The sequence below is a fragment of the Helianthus annuus genome, chromosome 3 (genome assembly GCF_002127325.2).
Source record: "Helianthus annuus cultivar XRQ/B chromosome 3, HanXRQr2.0-SUNRISE, whole genome shotgun sequence".
Classification (NCBI taxonomy): domain Eukaryota; kingdom Viridiplantae; phylum Streptophyta; class Magnoliopsida; order Asterales; family Asteraceae; genus Helianthus; species Helianthus annuus.
The window spans coordinates 118686059-118709326 of NC_035435.2; the positions used below are offsets into that span (position 1 = coordinate 118686059).

The 23268-nt window shown below is 37.9% G+C and overlaps 1 long non-coding RNA gene across 1 annotated transcript; it reads left to right on the forward strand.

Moving 5' to 3' along the window:
* Positions 1 to 788: 788 nt before the first annotated feature.
* On the forward strand, positions 789 to 6035 carry LOC110934996. Its single transcript, XR_002588784.2, has 8 exons — positions 789 to 1385; positions 2260 to 2340; positions 2766 to 2919; positions 3544 to 3623; positions 3714 to 3890; positions 5113 to 5199; positions 5288 to 5359; positions 5786 to 6035. It is a non-coding gene; the product is annotated as an uncharacterized LOC110934996 (long non-coding RNA).
* Positions 6036 to 23268: the final 17233 nt, after the last annotated feature.

Here is a 23268-nt window from a genome sequence, read left to right on the forward strand (position 1 = left end):
TATGTATGTATGTATGTATGTATGTATGTATGTATGTATGTATGTATGTATGTATGTATGTATGTATGTATGTATGTATGTATGTATGTATGTATGTATGTATGTATGTATGTATGTATGTATGTATGTATGTATGTATGTATGTATGTATGTATGTATGTATGTGTGTGAAAAGATGGCACGTCGAGCATGTCGTTGGGGAGCCGGGGTTGACGGGCCGTTCCTATGGGGGGGTGTGGGGGTGCGGCGCCGGGCCTAAGCCGGCCCCCATATCCTCCAGCCTAAGACTACATGGTATGGGGATGATCCTCCAAGGAAGGATGATCCGCCACGTTATCGTCACATCACCATCCTTGGGAGGATGGTCCATCCCACAATTTTAGTGGAAATAGGAGGATGATCCTAGATGATCCTACCCCACCACTTTTTTTTTTTTAATTTTTTTTAATCTTTCACTATTTTTAACATTTAACAAATAAATTAAGAAAATATTTTCATTAATATTGAAACACAATACATAAACTTAAAAAAAACATAAACTTAACATAAATGTTTGATGGTGAAATAGAAGGACCATTCTGTAAATACCTCTAAATTAAATAAAGGAAGCTTCAAGGAACCTGGTTCTGTACAACTTTTTTTCTTCATATGTCCCTTTCCTTTCCTTTCCTGGTTCTCACTTCAAATCTCCATATTCTCAACAACAAAATTCCGACCGTCAACATCAAATCTCCATTTCTTTCCAAATGGTCCAAATCACAAACGGCCAAATTTGGTTTTTGTCTTTTAACGACCGTCGACAACGTCTGGAAGAGGACGACGAGGACGCTGACGGAGGGGGCGGGATGGTGTACGGATCGGCGCCGATCCAGAACGCAAGGGGGACGGTCCCCGTACCGTCTAGCCTAAAACTGATATGGTACAGGTGCAGGCAGTGAACCGGTACATTCAGTACGGTATTCGATATCGACTTCTCATTAATTTCAATGTTGGTTTACTCCGTACCACTTTCGGGACGGTACCTGTCGCATCCCTAATATATGCGAAAGAAAAATAAATAATAAATTAGAAAAATCAGCTTTATTATTCTAATTGGATAGTCAATAGTCCTTGTTCTGCGCCTGCGCAACTGAGAGAACAAAACCATCTCACAAAAGAAATCCCGGAGATCACGCTGGTGAACCTCAAATAGTCGTTTTCATCGTTCAGCTATAAAACCGAAGCTTAGTCCTCCTAAACACCATCTCCCCTCCTTCACTCCATCAGATTTTCTGGTTTGAGTCTTACATGGTAACCGAGGGATCCTATTAACCTTATTTGATGTTAACGATTGTATCTATGCTTATTTGAGTCTTAAGGGTTGTAAGTCTTACATGGTAACCGAGGTATCCTTCACTCCTTTGTTTCTCTTATTTTTGAAAATTTGAAATTCTTACATACACAATTTCAACAAACTATCATTATTGCATACAATTTCATCTAATACTCTGTTTACATACAATTTCACAACCCTTTTTTTCACTTATCATCGACAAATGATAACAGATCTTGAGATAGAATTGTTGGGTGAAATTTTATTTACACGGGTTTCTATTACTTTATTTTTAGGGTGTAAAAAATAAAAAAAATTAACAATAAGGGAAAATGGAAAAGAAGCAAATTTACTTTTAAGTATTTCGAGCTTTTACTCACAATTAAATTAACAATAGTAGTTTAATTATAAATAAGATATATGGTTAGTCAAATTTATTTTGAGTTCTCGTAATCAATTAATCAAATAATTTATATATGGTGTTCGGATCAAATATAAATAAAAAAAAACATGCGAAATATAAGTTAACGAAAATCCACTAGGTAGCATTTTCCTATTTATTGTAAATCATGTTTTGTCATTTCTGTCCAAAACGAAAATCCACTAGGTAGCATTTTCCTATTTATTGTAAATCATGTTTTGTCATTTCTGTCCAAATATTTTCTTTTGAATCTTGAGTCTTTGATATATGTTTACTCCTGGATCCAAATATTTTCTTTTGACTTTTGAGTCTTTGATATATGTTTACTCCTGGATGTTTATTTTGCTTGCATATATATATTTTTTTATAATTGTTCATACTTTACAACCATTAACACACATTCGGAAGATTCTTTAAATTTCGAGCCAATACTAAGTCTAAACAGCCAATATGCCTTTTTTATTTGAGACATAACATAGAAACCTTCATGACATTTGATTTTCCTCATATTTCGTTCTATCATCAGGAATATTACATTGGTAGCATGCACGACGTTTTTCTAAGCTTTAATTAAATTCGGAAATACAAGTGGTAATCAACAATCAAGGTATGCACAATGTTTATGTTTATAACTTGTGTGTTATTGAACTTATTAATCTCAAAATGATGTCATAAATTAATTCAATAGTGTACAATTGACGAGCTGTCTACTTAATAAAATTAAATAAGTCAACTATAGTGTTTATAATTTCTAAATCATCATTACTAGTTGTTTAATATATGATTTCTTTTAACTTGTGTAATACAAGGGTTTCTAACCTAGTGTCTTTGATTTCTACGTACACCACTACTAATAGGTGTTCATTTTCTCTATATGTTTTACTTTACCTGTTGTGATTTATGTTTTCCAATGCAATTGCCTACTTGGTTTAATGATACTATTGAAAAATATTTGGCAACGTGCTTTGATTTTTTCCTTTTGTCATCCTACTTTTAAATACTAACAAATTTCTCTTTTATTCGAGAATGTAGTTAGCCAATCCATACCACATCAAAAGAGAATACGTGTTACAGCTAAAAGACGTATGTAAACATAAATTTAACTATTTAAGACAATATATATTTGGTCTAGATTTCGAGCCCGGGGTCTCACTGGAAGCAGCCTCTCTATTCCTACGAGATAGAGGTAAGACTATCTACATCTACCCTTCTCAGACCCTACATTAGCTTTGCTATTGGTAAGATTTACTGAGTATGATGATGATGTTTAGATTCTATTGAACTTTTGTGTTGTTTTCTTGTTTTTTATAGATTTAGTGGGTGATAAGCTTCAATTGATCCACGTGAGTCCAGGGGCCATGGTTTGTTTGAAACCATGAACCCCCTAATTCGGTCATCGCTTTGCTTTCGCGATCTGTTTTTAAATCTTATTTTTGGTCGGTTTGTTAATAAGTTTTCAAACTATACATTCGCTTTCGGTTTGATTTAATAAAATAAAGTGAGTCTAAAATTACCATTGTTGCTGAAATTATTTTGATAAAGAAAGTCCACTCATTTGAGCATTAGTTATGTTTCACGATGATTAAAAAACCTTTACTAATGGTTTGATCTAAAAACCCGTAAAGACCTGACCGTTAACGGGGTATGTATCTTGTGTCGTAATTGTGTGTGCTAAATATCTTTGTAGCACTTGCGTTTGCTTTACTTGTTCTAATGCAAATTCTTAGTTCATCTGATGAATACACACACATTTTTCTTTTATCTTTTGCCATCTTACTTTCTAATTACAAACACATTTTTCTTGTATTAGGCGATCAACAATTTAGGGATGTTATTGGTGCCAATGCCCTTCCAAATATCAGAAGAGAATTTCTAGTGCAACTCAAAGATGTAAGTAAATCTACATTTAACTGTTTAATACAACAATTATTTAATTTGAATTCCATTGATCATTATGTGGCTTCTATGCTTTGTTTATAGGTACGGAGCTTGCTCGTGGGTGAATGGCTACCGATTTTGAGCATGGGTTCAGGGGCCACCATTGTTATTGTCTCTACGCCTAATACTAGGCCTCACAAGCAAGCGTGCCTTGAGCTTTGGGGTACACCTGAGGCAGTTGATAACGCAAACCGTGCAATTTCGAATAAAATAAGTTGGGTGAGTTTCTAATTTCAAGTGCTAGTGTTGTTAAACGGTCGTGTTCACTGGTTGATATTCATGGGTCAACTTGAACACGACCAATTTTGGGATGACAATGAAACCCAAACCCGGTGGGAATACCCAAAACAACCGGAACAAATATAGGGTCGGTTAATTGGGTATGGGATTATCTTTAATTTTGAACCAAACTTTTTGTTTTTCTCATATTCATAATTTAAATATACATTTTTACAACAAAAATACGTATGTATAAAAACACTTACATGTTAATTATAAAAACTTATGTTAGTAAATATTTTATAATTTAAATTTTGGCATAAGATACCCAATCAATTTTACTAATGGCATTAAACTCATTTTAAAATAAAAAAAAGAGCAAATTACTATTTTGGCCCCCCGTGTTTGACCCATTTAACCCTTTCAACCCAAAAAAAATCTTTTGACATTTCAACCCCTGACATTTAAATTTGTAACAATTTTAGCCCCTACCTCTACTTTGTTAACTTTTTCTAGTTAAGTCTTGGTGTATTTGAGTCATTTACACATATGGACAATTTAAATAATATTTTATCATTTAGTAGTTTACGGTCATGTTAATTTTTATTGTTCTTTTTTTATTTTGTAGTTTTGTTATTTAATAAAACAAGTAATAAATATACATATATATATATATATATGTATGTATGTGTATATATATATATGTATGTGTATATAAATATATATAACTTGTTTTATTAAATAATAAAACTAAAAAAAAATTAACATGACCCTAAATTATTAAATGATGTTGATAATATATTTTTTAAATCGTCCAATTGTGTAAATGACTAACAAAGTTAGTGTCAGAGGTTAAAATTGTTATAGATTTAAATGTCGAGGTTGAATGATAAAAGATTCCTTTTTGGATTAAAAGTGTTAAAGGGGTCAAACCAGAGGGGCCAAAATAGTAATTTACTCAAATAAAAATTAAAAAAAGTGAGTTAAACGGATCAACCCTTGAAACGAAACTGACCTGAACACGACTTGTTTGGCTAAACAGGTTCACGGGCTTGACCCGAAACTGACCCGAACCTGTATATAATAAACTCAAATCTGTGAATTTCTTATTAAATTCTTGTCGTATATTCGTGTCGTGTCATAAATTCTCATCCTATTGATGTATTCAATGATTCGAAAACAAGTGTTAATACTGTTAGAAGTTTCAATTTGTACATTGTAGGGATATCCGGAATCAGTCCAGCACCCATATCCATCATTGTTGCTTTTAGATGTTGCAATTCTTAAAAGATTTGTTCCCTTACGCCAGGTGATAAAAAAACTTGTTTTGACAAAAAAAAAACAATAAGTTGTTATATTATTCTCACAAAATTGTTGTTTTTGTCTATGTTTAATAGCTTGGGGCTCTGTTTGGCATACTTGACATGCGGGTTATGCATTTGGAATGTTGTATTGGTGCATGAATTAAGGTTTGCGGTTCAACTTTTTGACCCGTTTATGTTTTATTTAAACCTTTTTAGTTTGAGTCGTTTAAACCTTTTGTTTGACCCGTTAACAATAAACATAGCCCACTCACATTGTGAAAGTAAATATGTGAAACATCCACCAATAAAATTTAAATATAATAAGTCACCGTCAGTTAATACCTAATAAATATGTTGTTCCTCAGTCTATTATACACATAATCAATTATCAGTCTAATACCATCCATCTATTATTTATGAAGAGTACTCCTACACACAATTTTATTATTTAATTTTATTATTCAATTTTAATTATGCTTAGTGATGTTGTACTTGTGTCATGTTAATGGTTTCCTATTCACATAAAAATCACAAAAGCAACTTTTACCCACGATAATTTTTTGGTACTAATGTTGTGTTGATAATATCCAGGTGACCCCATTTGACATCTATCACATTAAAGGGGGGAATATGTCCGATACTATACAGTTTATTGTGAACCACATCGTGTGCAAGAAGTACGGGATTTACTTGATGGTTACTTGGCACCGCATATTCCTTAAACAACAAACTGAGATTGTGGCAACATATGTAGTTTGTGGTGATTTATATACTATTTAACAAATGAGCTGGCTTTATATTGCACTAAAATTTAAACAAGTCAACCTATCATTTTGTTTAATTTTTGTCCATCTATTTATAACTATTTTACAAATTGTTTGACGCATTTACAATGTGATAACTTTTCAAAACATGTAAATCTAAGACTACAAGCCCTTTGGTCGTTGGCTACGTTTTATGGAAAACATGAAACATACAAACCAAAAGTTATAAGATTCTATGAAACCTTAGAACCATATTTAAAATTCATGTCAACCCCTTGTAAAGATTTGAAGATTCATTTGAGTTTATCAAAAAGACTTTACGACTTTGCGAGTACAAATTATGTCAAAACTTGTAAAGAACGTAGAGATTAAAATGATTTCATAAACAAAAAGACTTTTACAATTTTACATAAAATTTGAATCACAAGGCTCAAAACCACAGTCTGATAACAGAGAGAATCACATGATACTACATGAGAGTTAAACATTTTACAACCAAAACAATTTTATGACTGAACAAACAAACCAAGAATAACCATACGATTTCACAACTAGAAATATCTCACTGGAGAAAACAAAGGCGCAATAATAATCTTGACTATACATTAGACCTGACAAAACAAGCCCATCCATTTCATTTTGGGTTGATATGGGTATTTTAAATTTTAAGATGGGTTAAGATGAGCCAAACAAAATTAGTCACTAGGTTAGGATGAGTTATGAAGTAGTGGGTAAAAAAAGGGTAGGTCAGAATGGTTATGAGATAAAACCCAATCGGGTCCGGATGGGTATGAGGTAAAATCACTAAACTATTTACTACTCGTAGATACCTTTCAAAAAAAAATTTACTACTCGTAGATATCTCTTCACAACTGTGACTTCACCAATCGCCGCCGTGGTACTCTCCCGTCGTTTTTTCGTTTAAAAATAATGAAAAATTTAAAAATAATAAAAAAACAAAAGCATAATAAAAAATCTAAAAAATAAAAAAAAATGAAAAAAATAAAAAAAATGTAAAAACTTCAAAAAAATCAAAAAACCATAAATCAAAAAATTTCTACAAAAATAAATAAAAAATCTAAAAAATCCATAAAAGTATAAGATAATCTTTTTTAAATATTTTTAATCTTAACTCGCTGAAACAATGATATGCATTTGGTACCTCAAGAATTGTGATTCCCGTCTATATTATTGTACTTAGATTTTTTATTAGAAAATGTCAAACTGACCATATATATATCTATGGTATATTTAAAAACAAATTTATAAAACAAAATTCAATTTAGGTGTTATTTTAAACAAGCCACAGGCTGAGCCAATGAGTCAAGCCACGAGCCTAAATCACATTGCCTAAATTTAGACCATCATTGGTGGATTCTTTAATAGTTGATGCTTGATTGAGTTACATTATTATCTTCAAAATTTTTTCACTGAAATCCCATTGCCTAAATTTTGACATGCTCATTTTTTTGTAAGCGAAACGTTTATGTGAAACTTGAAGAATTGATATTCTTTTTTTTTTTGTTGGCAAAATTCGCATCTGTTTTTTAAGTGGGTTGCACTTTCTTTGTATTACTAAGAAGTGGTTGATCATTTTATAATCGTTTGTTTTTTTAAACTTCACCTTATTGTTCCATTTAATAGGAAAAAAGATCGTCAAAAAATATGTTTAAAGCAATGGGCAGAGCGATCAATACTGATACATGCGAACCACTAGAATATCATAGAGGAGAGTTGTAGGTCCGGCTAGGAGGATCTAGTCGCCTAATCCTTGTGTACAAACCAACCCGGTTGTGCGGAATCCAACCGGAAAGGCAAACCGAGATAGAACACGCAAATACACGACACACAATATTCACCGATTAACACCTCTGTATTAATACGTATGAAAGGTTCGGTTACAAGCTCAATGTTAGATGTATTCTATAAACTCTCTAAAACTCTCGTGTGTGTGCTTGTTTGCTCTCAGTGTGCTCTCTTAATGAATTCTGTCTGATATCAGACTATATATAGCAACATACACCACGAAACAGACTTGGCTTGGCGAAACACAAAGCTAACTCGATGAAACAGAGTTGAGTCAACTATACTCTTGTTTCATCGATGTTGGGCTTGGGCCCAAGTGAGTGATTCGTCAAACTGTTAAGCCCAATCATTTGATTCGCTAAACTTTTTCAGCCCATGACCAAGTTTCAATGTCCTTTTTGTCTTGGTCCGCTTGTAGTCTTCGAAGCACACGACGGAGGATTGTCGTGACTTGAGCCAAGTTGTGTCGCGTCGAGTCGCGTCCACAAACCGTGTATCAACAAACTCCCCCTTGGACGCTACTCGCGAGATTCGCCTTTGATGTCTTCTATGTCGGAGGATCTTCAAGGTCTTCCATTACAAGTTCGCGTAGACCGCCGTAAAGTGGGACCCAAATACGCCCCGTTACATAGTAGGCGCCGTCTGCCTTCTACTCTAATTGTTGTCGTGAGCCGCGTAAGGCTTCAGCCTTGACGTTTTCGGGCTTCAATGCTTCTACCTGAGCATTTCGTATCTGTGCTGGAAGGCTAGACTGAATTGTAAGCTGTAGTGCTCGCACGCGCCGAGGTAAAGTGTCTTTCCGACTGAGGGCGTCAGCCACAACATTGGCCTTGCCTGGATGGTACTTGATAGCGCATTCGTAATCGTTCAGTAACTCGACCCATCGCCGTTGACGCATGTTCAAATCCTTCTGCTTAAGGATATGCTCGAGACTCCTGTGATCGGTGTAAATCGTGCACCTGGTACCGTACAGGTAGTGTCGCCATATCTTAAACGCGAAAACAACAGCTCCCAGCTCTAAATCGTGCGTCGTGTAGTTCCGTTCGTGAATCTTAAGTTGGCGTGAAGCGTAAGCAATAACCTTGTCGCGCTGCATCAATACACACCCAAGACCCTGGATGGATGCATCACAATATACTACGAAATCGTCTGTGCCCTCTGGCAAAGAGAGGATAGGTGCACTGCAAAGTCTATCCTTTAAGTACTGAAAAGCAGTTTCCTGCGTGTTGCCCCAACGGTAGGTGACACCCTTCTGTGTCAGTAGTGTAAGCGGCTGAGCAATCTTTGAAAAGTCTTTAATAAACCGTCTGTAGTAACCCGCCAAACCCAAGAATTGGCGTATTTCCGTTGGTGTACGTGGTGCAGGCCAGTTTCTGATCGAGTCCACCTTGGATGGATCGACATGGATCCCATCCTTGTTCACTACGTGGCCTAGAAAGTGGACTTCTCGAGTCCACCTTGGATGGATCGACATGGATCCCATCCTCGTTCAGTAACTCGACCCATCCCATCCTTGTCTTGGTCCGCTTGTAGTCTTCGAAGCACACGACGGAGGATTGTCGTGACTTGAGCCAAGTTGTGTCGCATCGAGTCGCGTCCACAAACCGTGTATCAACAAACTCCCCCTTGGACGCTACTCGCGAGATTCGCCTTTGATGTCTTCTATGTCGGAGGATCTTCAAGGTCTTCACGTCTTGAAAGTAGAAAGTGTATCAACAAACTCCCCGTTTCATGTAGGAAGTGTGTTGACAAACTCCCCCTTAACATAAGCTCCCCCTTGAGTTATGCTCGTGAATGACTTGATCTTTAGTGCTTGAGACCCTTGTGGTGTTGATGATGGACAGCGGCAACTCGATCATCTTCATCATTTGAGTGCCTTCACGTCGTGTCTTCATTCCGAAGCTTGTCATCGACCATGTTCTCCTTGCCTTTAGAATCTGCACATGCAAGAAATCTAAACGCGTAATGAGAACAACTGCTTGGAATATAGTTAGTATAAACGAATGACACACATATGACCATATTTCAATCAAACACCGTCCGACACTTTAAAAGTTTAATAAATTTATCAATTTCAGTTTTAACTTTCAAAAACTTGCAAATTTTGACCGTTTATGAAGATTTAGTCAATTCGGTTTTCAATCAGGTTTCAGGTAACGAAGACTCGAGATCCAACATCGTACGATCGAAAATAAATAGAAATAAAATCTTTTTGGCTTTTAGAAAGTTTATATTAAGACACACCTAAAATATTTTTGATATTTTTGAATATTTCAAATGTAAAGACAGAAAGCAGTAAATAAATATTTACAGACATTCTTTTTGTGAGTTTCGAGGGTAAGAGAATCATATCAGTGTACGGTCATGCCAAAGCGCTCTTGTTGTTCAGTTAGTTAACATTAAAATAAGCATCCTATAACGATTATCGGTATTGTTGTCCACATAAGCTCAACTTATCAAATGTAATCATGATTAGGGGATACGTTAAGGTATGATTTATACTTACCGACCGGTGTTCATCCACATCACGACACATTCCCGTATCAAGGTATGCACGAGGGTTCATCTTACCGGTGAGTATACCGATTATCATCTGTTTGACCGTATATGATGTGAGATTCTCACTTATTTTGAATGAAAACAAGCCCTATGTGATAGAATCACTTATTGATGAGGAACTTGATTTTCATATGCATGAGGGCACAGGAGCAAGTCCGTGAACAGGTCAGTACTTTCGTACAACAGAGAGACGAACTTGACTCCCGGATAAATGTGATATTTTATCACTTATTTGTTTGGACATGTGATTGTTTATCACTTATTGAGGTCGAATGCAGTATGTACACGCATGTATAGTATCATGGAAGATCTAGACTTGCGTCCCCGTTATTTTTCGGTAAAAGATACAGCCATGATACCCAGATGATAAGCAACATAAAGACCGAATATCTCAGAACCTCGGCAATCTATCAACCGAAATTTCGGTACTAAGACCATATGCCAATGAATGGTTCCCACCTGGTCTTCAGTCGATTTAAGTTTATATCACCCTGCACACTTTAAAATGATTGTGAGCCTACCGATACATCTTATATAGAGCTGCTTATCGTATTTCAGTTAAGGTTAAAGAGGTTTGGACAGACCACTGATGTACTATCATTTTCTCTTTTGCTCGCCAGGAAACTCATTTTTGTTTTTCTATTGTTTTTGTGTTTTTGAAATTTTTCGATGTTTTTGGATTTTCAAATTTTGGATTTACTCCCCCTAAAATCAATAAACTAAGACAAATTTAAAAACACAAAGGTATTTACAAAAATGATTTTCCGATGTTGGTTTTACTCTTGCTTGACCTTAATGCCGTTTACCAATAATAAAAAGTCAAATCTTGATTTGTCAAATGCTTTGGTAAAAAGGTCGGCACGTTGATCATCGGTGTGGACCTTAACAACATCGATTAGCCTTTTCTCAAAGCAATCACGTATGAAGTGATACTTGATTTCGATGTGTTTGGTCTTTGAATGCTGCACAGGATTTCTAGTGATCTGTAAAGCAGCAGAATTATCAACGTAAATAGGAGTAGTTAGGAATTCAAAACCGTAGTCGCGTAATTGTTGTTGGATCCACAGGACTTGGGAGCAACAACTTGAGGCAGCAATGTATTCAACTTCGCATGTTGATGTAGCGACGCACGTCTACTTCTTGCACTGCCATGTGACTAGGCGATTTCCTAAAAACTGACATCCAGCCGTTGTGGATTTGCCGTCGATTTTGCATCCGCCAAAATCAGAATCACTGAAAGCGATCAAGTCAAAGTTATTATCCCTAGGGTACTATAGACCGGTGTCAGGGCAACCCTTCAAATAACGAAAAATCCTTTTGACAGCTGCAAGATGTGAGGCCTTCGGGTTGACTTGATATCTGGCAAGAAGGCACGTTGGGTACATTATATCTGGTCTTGATGCTGTGAGGTACATAAGAGATCCGGTCATCGCGCGATAGTATGAGGGACTAACAGCTTCACCCTTCAAGTCTGGAGTAATTCCGTGATTTAGTGGCAATGGGGTACCAATGGGCGTTGCATCAGACATCTGGAACCAGCTCAAGATGTCACCAACATATTTAGTCTGATGGATGAATATCCCAGACTCAGTTTGTTGCCCTTGTAGGCCCAAAAAGAAGGTCATTTCCCCCATAGCACTCATCTCGAATTTATCCTGCATAATGCGCTCGAAATTCCTACACAAAACATCATTAGTAGAACCAAAAATAATATCATCAACGTATACCTGTACCAGAAGAAGATCTCCATATTGTTCTTTGATGAAAAGAGTACAATCGATAAGACCTCTGCGAAAACCATTCTCCAGCAGATAATTTGATAAGGTTGCGTACCAAGCTCGTGGTGCTTGATGTAGACCATAAAGAGCTTTGTTGAGCAACCAAACCCGATCGGGATGGATAGGATCTTCAAAACCTGGAGGCTGTTCGACGTACACCTCTTCTTCAACCACACCATGTAAGAATGCACTTTTGACGTCCATCTGGTAAACCTTGAATCCTTTGAATGAGGAATAAGCCAGAAAGATCCGAATTGCTTCCAGACGTGCAACAGGTGCATATACTTCGTTGTAGTCGATCCCTTCAATCTGACGAAAACCTTGAACGACTAAACGTGCTTTGTTTCGGATAACAACTCCACGGTCATCCTTTTTGCATTTGAAAACCCAACGGGTACCAATCTTCTTGTAGCCAGCAGGTTTCTCTACGAGTTTCCAGACACCAAGCTTCTGGAATTGTTGCAGTTCTTCCTGCATTGCTTCAACCCAAGAATTATCTTTCATGGCTTCTTTCCAAGTTCTTGGTTCTTCCTGTGAGACATAACACGCGAAAGACCAATCATTTTGTTGCCCGGATTCTCGAATAGCTGCATACAGGCCTGCATTGTTGTTGTTCCGCAACATGTTTCTTGTTTGAATGTCACTTTGCACATTTCCGATGATGTTTTGTTCAGGATGGGTATTGTGAATCCTTGTTTCTGGATTATCTGGAACTGGAATATTTATACCCAGATTGTTGAAATTGAGATCAACAACTAAATCAATGCCCGGAATTGACGAAGAGGATGATGCAGTAGCTTCAGCTGTTCTAGGAGCATCCACTGGAGGAGTACCCTCTGAAGTACCATGAACTGCTGTTGTTGGAGCTTCTTGATCTGCATTTAGAAATTCATCATCCTCTGAAGATTCGTTCAATTCGGTTGCATCGTGAAAATCCTCATTATCGAGAGCATTGTTGTTCACTGAAGATGGTTCTTGATTGACAAGAATTGGACGAACCACCGGTGAAACTGTTGCGTTGTCACTCTCGAAAAACATCCTTGCCGCAGCATTTTCTTCAACGGCTTCAACATTGATCAAATTGAAAAAGTCATCGTACTCAAACATCCAAGGCTGACCAGGACATTTGACTGGCAATGTGTGCCTTTGTACTCTGACCTCAGACCATTCCTCGACCCTTTTAGTCTCTAGATTCTAGACTCTTAAGTTTGGGGTGGCATACCCAAGAAAGTATCCCTCAATTGCTTTTGCCCCAAACTTTCCATTAGGATCGATGATTGTGCATGGAGCTCCAAACGGTTCAAGATACGACAAATCTGGTTTCCGTTTGTGAAGAAGCTCAAAGCAGGTCTTGTTGTGCCTTTTTACTGTAAGGACTCGGTTCAATGTATAACATGCAGAGGCCACAGCTTCAGTCCAGAGTGGACTGGGCAACTGTGACTCTACCAACATAGTCCTAGCAGTCTCGATCAATGTGCGGTTCTTACGTTTAGCGACGCCATTCTGTTGAGGAGTATAAGCTGCATTAAATTCGTGAAGAATACCTTTTGAAGTGCAAAACTCCGCCATGGCATGATTTTTAAATTCAGTACCATTGTCGCTGCGTATCCGCCTAACCTTCAACTTATACAAATTCTCAATCTGAATGATTAAGTTTTTGATAATACCAACTGTTTCACTCTTGTGTGCCATGAACGCCACCCAAGAAAATCTTGAATAATCATCAGTTATCACGAGGCAATATTGATCATTCCTGATGCTTTTGTGCTTCACAGGACCGAACAAATCCATGTGCAAATGTTCAAGAGGAACTGCCACCGTGTTGATCTTCTTTGTAGGGTGTCGCTTCTTCATTTGTTTTCCTTTCTGGCACGAAACACAGACGTCTTGAAGATGGAAGTTTTTAAGAGGAACACCATTCACCAATTCATTTGATACCAAATGATTCATTTTGCGTAAGTGAATGTGACCCATTCGCTTGTGCCAAGAGATTGAGTCTTTTTCTATGGCTTTGGAAACGAAACATGTTGCTTATGCAGACGTAGTGATAGCTTGGCTCATATCAAGGACATACAAATCATTTATCCTTGGAGCTGATAAGAGAATCCATTCTTTTGGAATTTTGAAGCCCGGCTTCAGCACATAACATCCATTAGCATCAAAGTGTACTGAGAACTGCTTATCACAGATTTGAGGAACGCTGAGAAGATTGTGATCAAGTTGTTGTACAAAGTTGATCTTATTAAAGCTGGCAATCCCGTTGGATATTATTCCTTCACCCGTAATATATCCGCCCTTATCTCCAGCAAAAGCAACATAACATCCTCTAATAGATTTTACGTCGTAGAGAAGCTTCATGTCGCCTGTCATGTGCCTGGATGCCCCACTATCAACAATCCAATGACTACTGATAGATCCTCTTGGAACACCCTGCACATGAACTCAATTGATTAGTTGGAGATGGGGACCCAAGCCATTGTGGTCTTGAGTCTTCCATTACAATAACTTCTTTTCTTTGATGATTTGTAAATTGTGATGATCCCCCTGATTCAATAACCGCTTTTGGTTTCCAGGTCTGTTTTGTTTCACCAGTGTTATTCTTTAAAATTTTAACTTCATGGTTGTTTGAAGTTTTTGAATTGTCTGGTTTGACAGAAACAGATGTTATGTTAACCACATCGGTCTTAATCGCCTTTTCAATTTTGTTGACCTGTTGGCGTTTCTGTTTCTTTTCCCTTTCTTTTATAAGATAGGGATCTTGTTTTGCAGAAACAGATCGCTTGCGGTCAGTTTGGTCACGGGGATCATCAACTTTTCCTTTTTGTTTATGAAGATACGGACAGTTTCGAATTACATGTCCAATTGTACCACATTCAAAACATGATCTTCGTTCAACAAACCCCGAAGTATCATGTGATCGTCTTGCCGATGATGATGAACTTTGTGATCCCGAGGTACTAGGTTTTGAACAGTTTGGTTCATTTCTTTTCAACACTGTTGCTTGTTTAACAAAATCTAAGTTAGATTTGTTTTCAAACGTTTCAATTTTGTCCGTTCCCTTTGATTTCACAAAGTCCACCTGCTTGTTCTTCTTTTGGGTCTGTTTCTTCTGACCCTGAGTCGGTGATTTTCCTTTTGGTTTGGTATGATTTTGTTGCCTTTTCTCTGTTGGTAATTTCTGTAACACCTCGAAATTTTGTGTCCAATAATGTATTGACACGTGTCTTGAGTTTATACGTGGCGTTTAATATTAAATAAAGGACTAAAGTTGACAAACCTTGAAAGTATGTAAATTCGAGGGTTATAAATGTCATCCAAGGGTAAGTATACTGTATAGTAACCCTAAACGATGCTCGTACCTTCAAACGAATAAATCATGGATCGTACGGAAGCGAAACGCGGAAGAAAGTGAGAGATTACAAGCTGCAGGGGGTTAACTGTGTCAACATATTTAATTATACCTCTGAGTGACCCTTTGACGAACCCGAGGCTTTGTAACAGTAAAATACGCTCACTAGAAAGTACTGTATAAATTCCGCGAAGTTCCGTTTTAAAACGAGAAATTATGATCAAATTCGTACGAGAAGGGCTAAAAGCGTCAACAATGAAAGTTAAGGCTTTCCGGATAACTAACAAAATAACCGGGGACTTAACAATGCGGGTAAATAACACGAGGCCCTTGGTTGTAAATAATCGAGGGCCAAATCGCAAAGTTACCCCTTCAAACCCGAAAGGTCAGGTTATTAATTACCGAAGATTTCGTTATTAATTACAAAGATTTAGGCAATGATTATAAAAGATTCAAAAATCCAGAAACTTTAGACCTAACGCGGGCCGCGTAAAGGTCATGGGTAAGTTGATGCGGGCCGCGAGCCTTCTGCAATTACGCGTTCTGATATGAGAACTCAGGCGACCCGCGTACAAGGCTGCCTGATCTTCCATGCGGGTCGCGTGAACCACCCAGATGCAGAAACTTTGGACAGACTTGTTGTTTGAAGTTGTGAACGATCAAAAGTGCAATAAGTGAAGCATGGGTGCCCCCTACTTGCCTCCTAGCATCAAGGGCCACCTGCTGAACATCCATACTCACTTGTAGCCTGAGTTGTAATGATCTAGAGGCCATTCTTGCACTATAAATAGGCCTACATTATGCATAAGTTCACCACACCTCAAAACACCTCTTCTGATCATTCCTGAAGCTCCCAAGTGTTCTTCTATAATCCTAAGTCGTGCACTAAGTCTCTGTAAGTATGCCAAACCTTCTATGGCTTTGTTTTTGCTTAGTTTAGCCTAAAAGTCAATCCGTCGTAACTAACGATTGACTTTGCGATAAATCACGAATGGTCCAGTGAATTGTCGAATCAAAAGTAGTTATGTGTTGGTATTTATGTGGGTAATAAACCCCTAAAAGGATTCCCCCTGATCACCACTCTAACTAGTTCAAATGTCGAGTCAAACGTATACTTAAAAAGTCAACAGAAAGCCATTTTTGCGATTCTTGCATAATCTGTAATATAGATGATATGAAACCTGTTTGAACACTCATAAAACATGATAATCAGTATACTAACTTGTCTAAGCTCGTTTGATTCGGCCATTTGCTATATTGACCCGGTTCGGAGCCGAATGTCGCAAAAGTTTGACTTTTGCTTTGACTTCAGTTCTGACCCGTTTTAGTGCAATGTAGATATGCCTTAGGACTCTCTTAGGACCAGGTCACGTGATGGTATCACCCTCTGTGACCGGTTCGTTGTTTGTCCGAGTCTTTTACGCATTTCCGTTAATTGCTTAAAAGTTGACCGTAACGCCCTTTTTAAAATAAAACGAGTATTTCGGACACGTGAAGGGACCATAACCTTGCTTACTAAATTCTAAGCATGTCCCTAAAGTTTCACGCCAATCCGAGGTCTAGAATAGGAGTTATGCTAAATAGCGCAATTAAAGGAAACTTTAGTAATAAACGGCGCGATTAGCATAACGCCTACCTAAACCAAGATTTCGTCACCAAACCTTTTACTCACTGTTGTAAAATAATATTTTGGGATTTTTAAAGATTTTTAATTATTTTTAACCTGCTCATAACCTGCGGTTATGGCTACGGTTCGGTAAATACCGAATATGCCCTTTTCGGCCAAAACTTGAGTTCTACAAGGTCTTTTGACCCGATTCTAGTTGCTACTGATTTTAAACAATAAATAAAGTATTTTAGACTTTATAGACTGTTTGGGAAACTCAGATTTCCTGTAGAACTCTAAAACCTCTTTTTAAAAGTCTTTAAAAATGACCGAAAAACCCTACGGGGCGTATATTGAACTAAAACTCGTTACATGCATCACGGAAGGTATCCTACTGATACCACAACCTCTTTAAGGCATATTAACTTAGGAAACAAGTGTAGGACTCTTACGGTTACCCGTTGCGCCTATTGCGCGCACGGTTCGGCTTATGTAACTAGTTTACATAAATTAGCCGATACGGGTCAAACCATATTATTTTGACCCCAAAAATCCAGAGTGTGAATATTAAACCTATATAAAACAAGTCTTCGAACGTGTTGGGTCAGAATCACCTTCCATTCTCGGTTTTCGCCTTTCACGCGATTAAACCGTATCTATCCCTTGAAACTGACCGGTCTAGGCTACGGCTAATATAAAGACCCGTTAGGATTCTAATAGGTTATTTTAAAACCTTCGTTCCAGAATAGGAGCCCCAGTAAAAGATATCTGTGATTTAATCAATTTAGGACAATACTTGCAAAGGTAAATACTTTTAACTTATTTTCCGTATTACGGGCTTGGGTTACGGTATATATAAAATACCGCTTGATCGAGCATCAAATCTTCCATCGTTTGGTGGTTAATTGAATAATCTGATCGGCTCGTTTAAACAGTCTTGTTACTTAAAAGCCTTTGGGGGCCCGGATATCCTAGGCATCATTTTACGAAATGGCCACGACCTCGACATCCGGGTGTAGGCGTACACCCGATATTATGTCTATATTAATAAAAGACGTAACCGTTGGTTTACCCACCTCGGTTTTACGCAATGTGGTGTGTCTATTGATCTTTAACCCGGACTAGATCCGGGCTACTGAACGCAAAAGGAACATGTAATTCGTTCACAAGATTATAATATTAAATAATTCTCCCAAGTTATAAAAGAGTTTGTGCCTTGTACATTCAAATCAATTTTTAATAAACATTTTACAAAAGTGTCGGTTGAATGTATTTACCAGTGTAAACTGACGTATTTTCCCAAAAAGATTAAGTGCAGGTACTACACGTAATCGGCTGGCTATAGCTCCTTAGCATCTTAAGAAGTCTCGCAAGCTTTGATGCCTTGTCTGTTGAACAACACTTTTTATTATTTTGATTCTCCTGTGGATACTATTCAACTATTGTGATACATTCGATATTACAATCAATGGTTGGATTATATTTATCTTTATGCTTCCGCTGTGCATTCATATATTGTGTGGTTTGACTATATTGTTGCCAACTACGTCATGGTAATCCCCCACCGGGCCCACCGGTGATACACGTGGAAATCGGGGTGTGACAATTTCTTATTGCCATATTGTTTTCGAACTTCGGCCTTTGGAATAGGAGGACACTGTGTAACTGTAACATGTGGTCCTGTCTTTCCCAAAAACTTACTTGTCGAATTTTCAAAGACTTTACTGATTAAAGATTGATTTACATTCTTAATAGGAAAATCTTTGTCGGAATAAAATTTATCATCACCAACAAGAGTGTACAACAAATTCACACTCTCCGACTCTTTTGCAGACGAGGACTCGATTGCAACAGTCTTAGCGGGTTATGCAGGAGGATCACATAGAATATGATTCTCAAGAGGTATGTCCTCTTCTTTGATTTCCGCATCAGACTTTGCTGGTATAGTATCATCGGATTCATCATCAGAAGAATCAGCATCCTCAATGATAACTGGAGGATCCTGATTCAGTTCAGCAGAAGACACACATGTATCCGCTAATACATCTGAATCTGATGATACTTCTTTCCTATATCCGAGTCTTGTTGCAAATTCCTTAACGTCTAGAGGCACAGATGGTTCAAAGAAAGCTCTATCCTCCTCGTCAGGCATTGCATCATAATTATGTCTCACAGGTGGTGGACATTTCTTGTAACCTATGCATGTGACATCCCGTTTCTCTTTCTGAACGTCAATGATGTGATCCAACACATAGCTAGAGCTCAAATACTGTCTAGCTTAAGTTGGATCGCCTCACTTTCGGTTTTCACACAAGCCATTTCTTTTTGCATTATCTCAAGACGAGTTATATACAAATTAATGTCAGTTTGTTTTCTGGAAACCATTTTAGTTAATTCGGTTTTATCTTTCTTTAATTTCTCAATTACCGATTTAAACTCCTTTTCATGGTTTTCATAAAACATATTGGCTTCTGTGCACTTGGAAAGATCCACGGTCAATTTCTGGTTGTGGATAAACGTCACATCATATTTCTCTTGCAAAGCCTCGTGTTTGCTTTGCAATTCACACCACTTGGCATTTAATGAAACATGTTTGTCTTGCAAGTCAAACAAACTAGCTTGTAAATCATCATGTTTGCCTTGCAACTCAGACATGTTTGCTTCTAAATCAGCACATTTAACACGCAAACTATCACAGTTATCACAATTAACAGCAGTGGGTTCATCGACACATACCTGACTTGATGAACTGTCGACATTCGCCATAAAGGCTGAATGGAGAGAAGACGAAGAATAAGCAGCTTGATCCACCAAAATAGATCTTCTAGTTGTTCCTGCTGCAGCTTCCTCCAAAAGCTCATCAATATCTGCATCGACTGACCCACTTGATGTCTCACCCACATGATCATCACCTGAACTCGAGGACTCCTCGTCTGAACTTCTACTGTAACCAGAAGAGTCTTCATCCTCAGAAGATTCACCACCATTGGCGGAAGAATCTCCACCACTGGCGTGATTTAAAGCCTTGACAACCTCAGCAAAACACGCCGTTCCATCCGGAGCATCACTACTCAACTGGATTGACCAATCACAACCTTCATCTACTTGAACCACAAGTGCCTGGTTGGCATTTGATGGTCCTGTTTGGCTTTGGTTGTTGACAGGTATCAACGTACGCTCAGTATTCCTGTTCTGATTTTGCTGGTTGCCTTGGTTTCTGAAAGGATTCTGGTTCCCATGCTGTGCTGGCTTTGTGCATTCCCTTTTGAAATGACCCCGTTCACCACAGTTAAATCATTTTACTTCCTGCTTATCGAACCCATACTTGGTGTCTTTCTTGCTTTCCAAGCTGGTTCTGCCAGTTCTTTCCATGAAATCCTTTGCCCTCCTCACAGCACTTGCAAAGGCCCACTTGATGTCCATCAAATCCATCTCTTCCTTATCAATCTGCTGATAGTCTTCTTGTGTCAGATTAATGTTGCCAATCTGACCTTCCATTAACCCACAGTATGCGCTCACTAAAGTGTTTAGCAGCTCCATGTGTTCCTTTGCTACTTCCACACAGACCTTTGAAAAGCTTGAAGTGTCGAGCCGTACTGTATTTGGCTTAGATTGCTGACCTGTAGATGACGTGCTTCCATAACAAGCCTGTTGTTGAGCAGGAAGTGGATTCCCATAGAGATCAGTGCTTGTGACAAATGCCATTTGAAGAGGAGCATGAGAGACTGGTCTTGCAGAAGAGGTGCTTGAGGTTCCATAATACATTCAGGATTCTGTGGAACTGGAACCTTCTTTGCCTTTAAAGTTTCTTCTTGATCCTTGTTCTCCAAAAGCTGCACAAAGTCGTTGATGTTGGTAGTAGCCAAAGCCCCGTTGTATTTTAGAATCTCCAAGAAACTATTCCACTAGGGTGGCAACGCATCAGCAAACTTTTTCACTACCTCCACTGGAGTCGTTACAACCCCAAAGTTACCCAATTCGGTAAGCAAATGATAAAACCGACTTGTGATGTCTCCCAAAGACTCCTTATCCATACACGTGAAGCCATCGAATTCTTTCTTGAGTAGATCATGTCGCAATTGACGTGTTGCTTCATTTCCTACCCCTATGGTCTTCAACGCGTCCCACAACTTCTTTGTTGTCTTGAAACTGACAAACTGATGGTAAATATCTTTGCTTAACGCCTGAGTAAGAATGGCGTATGCTTTCTTTTCCAGATCATACGTCTTCTTTTGATCTTCTGGAAGATCGGCAAACGTAGCAGCAGATGAAGCAGCAACCTCTATTGTTTGATCGAAATCTGTGGTGAATCGTAACCATAATTCCGTATTTTGCCCAAGCACGTATGTGTAGAAACGATCAACCCATCCCGGATATTCATTTAAATGCATCAACTTTGGAGGCCGATTCAAACTTCCGGTTTCGCTCTCGCTCAATAAAATGCTTTGAATACTGGGCGTCTGATTCGATACGAAAGCCCATTGACCGGTTGATATAGCATTTGCTTGCGTAGAAGTTGATACGGGAGATTCGGCCCATGAAGGAGATAAACTAGTATTCCGGTACTTTCCCTCATCCGGCGACGGAGTTCCCCACCAACTCGGATTCATTGTTGATATGGAAAAATGATCACCTGAAAATGACACCTCAAATAAACAGTTAAGCCACAAGTGTAAACCTTCTGTTTAAAATTAAGTGTTTCGACGAAACCAAAATTCCACGAAACAGACTTAGAAGTTGTTATAATTACGAACAGATTTTGTAAACTATAGTTGACGAAACAAGAAAGTCTTGGTGAAACAGAAGTCTTGACGAAACAGCCCAAAAAGTTTTTACTGTTTGGCGAAATAAAGTTTTTAATTTTGGGCTTTACGAAAAAGTTTAAGCCCAATTTAGTAATAACGTCCAATTATGCGAAACCCAATACGTAATACGTGTTTGACGAAACAGTTTTGGTGTATAGGGGCTTGACGAAACTGATTTAAGCCCAAATGACTTGACGAAACAGAATTTTATGTCTTTGGGCTTTGGGCTTGACGAAACAAAACAATATTTTGGCCCACTTAAGGTTGACGATACAGGATTCAAATCCCGCACCTGTTTCGTCGATAGTGTTTGACGAAAGTGGAATCTTGTTTCGTTGAAAGTCTGTTTCGCCGAGAAAGTTGTCAGGGGTTGGTAAACTGTTTTAGCTTTATCCTTTTCTGACACACAACAGACAACTTTCAGCTAAGACATGATGCTTTCACCAAACAAGTAAGGTTGCAAATATTTTAATCCTATATCAGTTTCCAATGCACAAACACCTTCACATATAATTTTTTAAAGATCAAAAAGTATGAAATGTGAAGAACACTATGAAGAACACCATGAACATCATGAAATTTCCGGTGAACCGAAACTTTCTGAACACGAGTAAAAGCTTAAAACTTCACTAAAAACCACTTTTAATCATGTAAAAATGATAAACAACAAGGTTTTTATATGAACTTTCAGCAAACAACAAGATTTAAACCCGATTAACAATGTTTTTCAGAAAAATATAAACTTTAAAACCCGAAAACAACCAAGAACACCTCGGTTTTAACAAGGAGAAGAGCCTTCCAAGGCTCTGATACCACTTGTAGGTCCGGCTAGGAGGATCTAGTCGCCTAATCCTTGTGTACAAACCAACCCGGTTGTGCAGAATCCAACCGGAAAGGCAAACCGAGATAGAACACGCAAATACACAACACACAATATTCACCGATTAACACCTCTGTATTAATACGTATGAAAGGTTCTGTTACAAGCTCAATGTTTACAGATGTATTCTATAAACTCTCTAAAACTCTCGTGTGTGTGCTTGTTTGCTCTCAGTGTGCTATCTTAATGAATTCTGCTATCTTAATGAATTCTGTCTGATATCAGACTATATATAGCAACATACACCATGAAACAGACTTGGCTTGGCGAAACACAAAGCTAACTCGATGAAACACATTTGATATTGATGAAACAGAGTTGAGGTTGACGAAACAGACTTGTTTCGTCAACTATACTCTTGTTTCATCGATGTTGGGCTTGGGCCCAAGTGAGTGATTCGTCAAACTGTTAAGCCCAATCATTTGATTCGTTAAACTTGTTCAGCCCATGACCAAGTTTCAATGTCCTTTTTGTCTTGGTCCGCTTGTAGTCTTCGAAGCACACGACGGAGGATTGTCGTGTCTTGA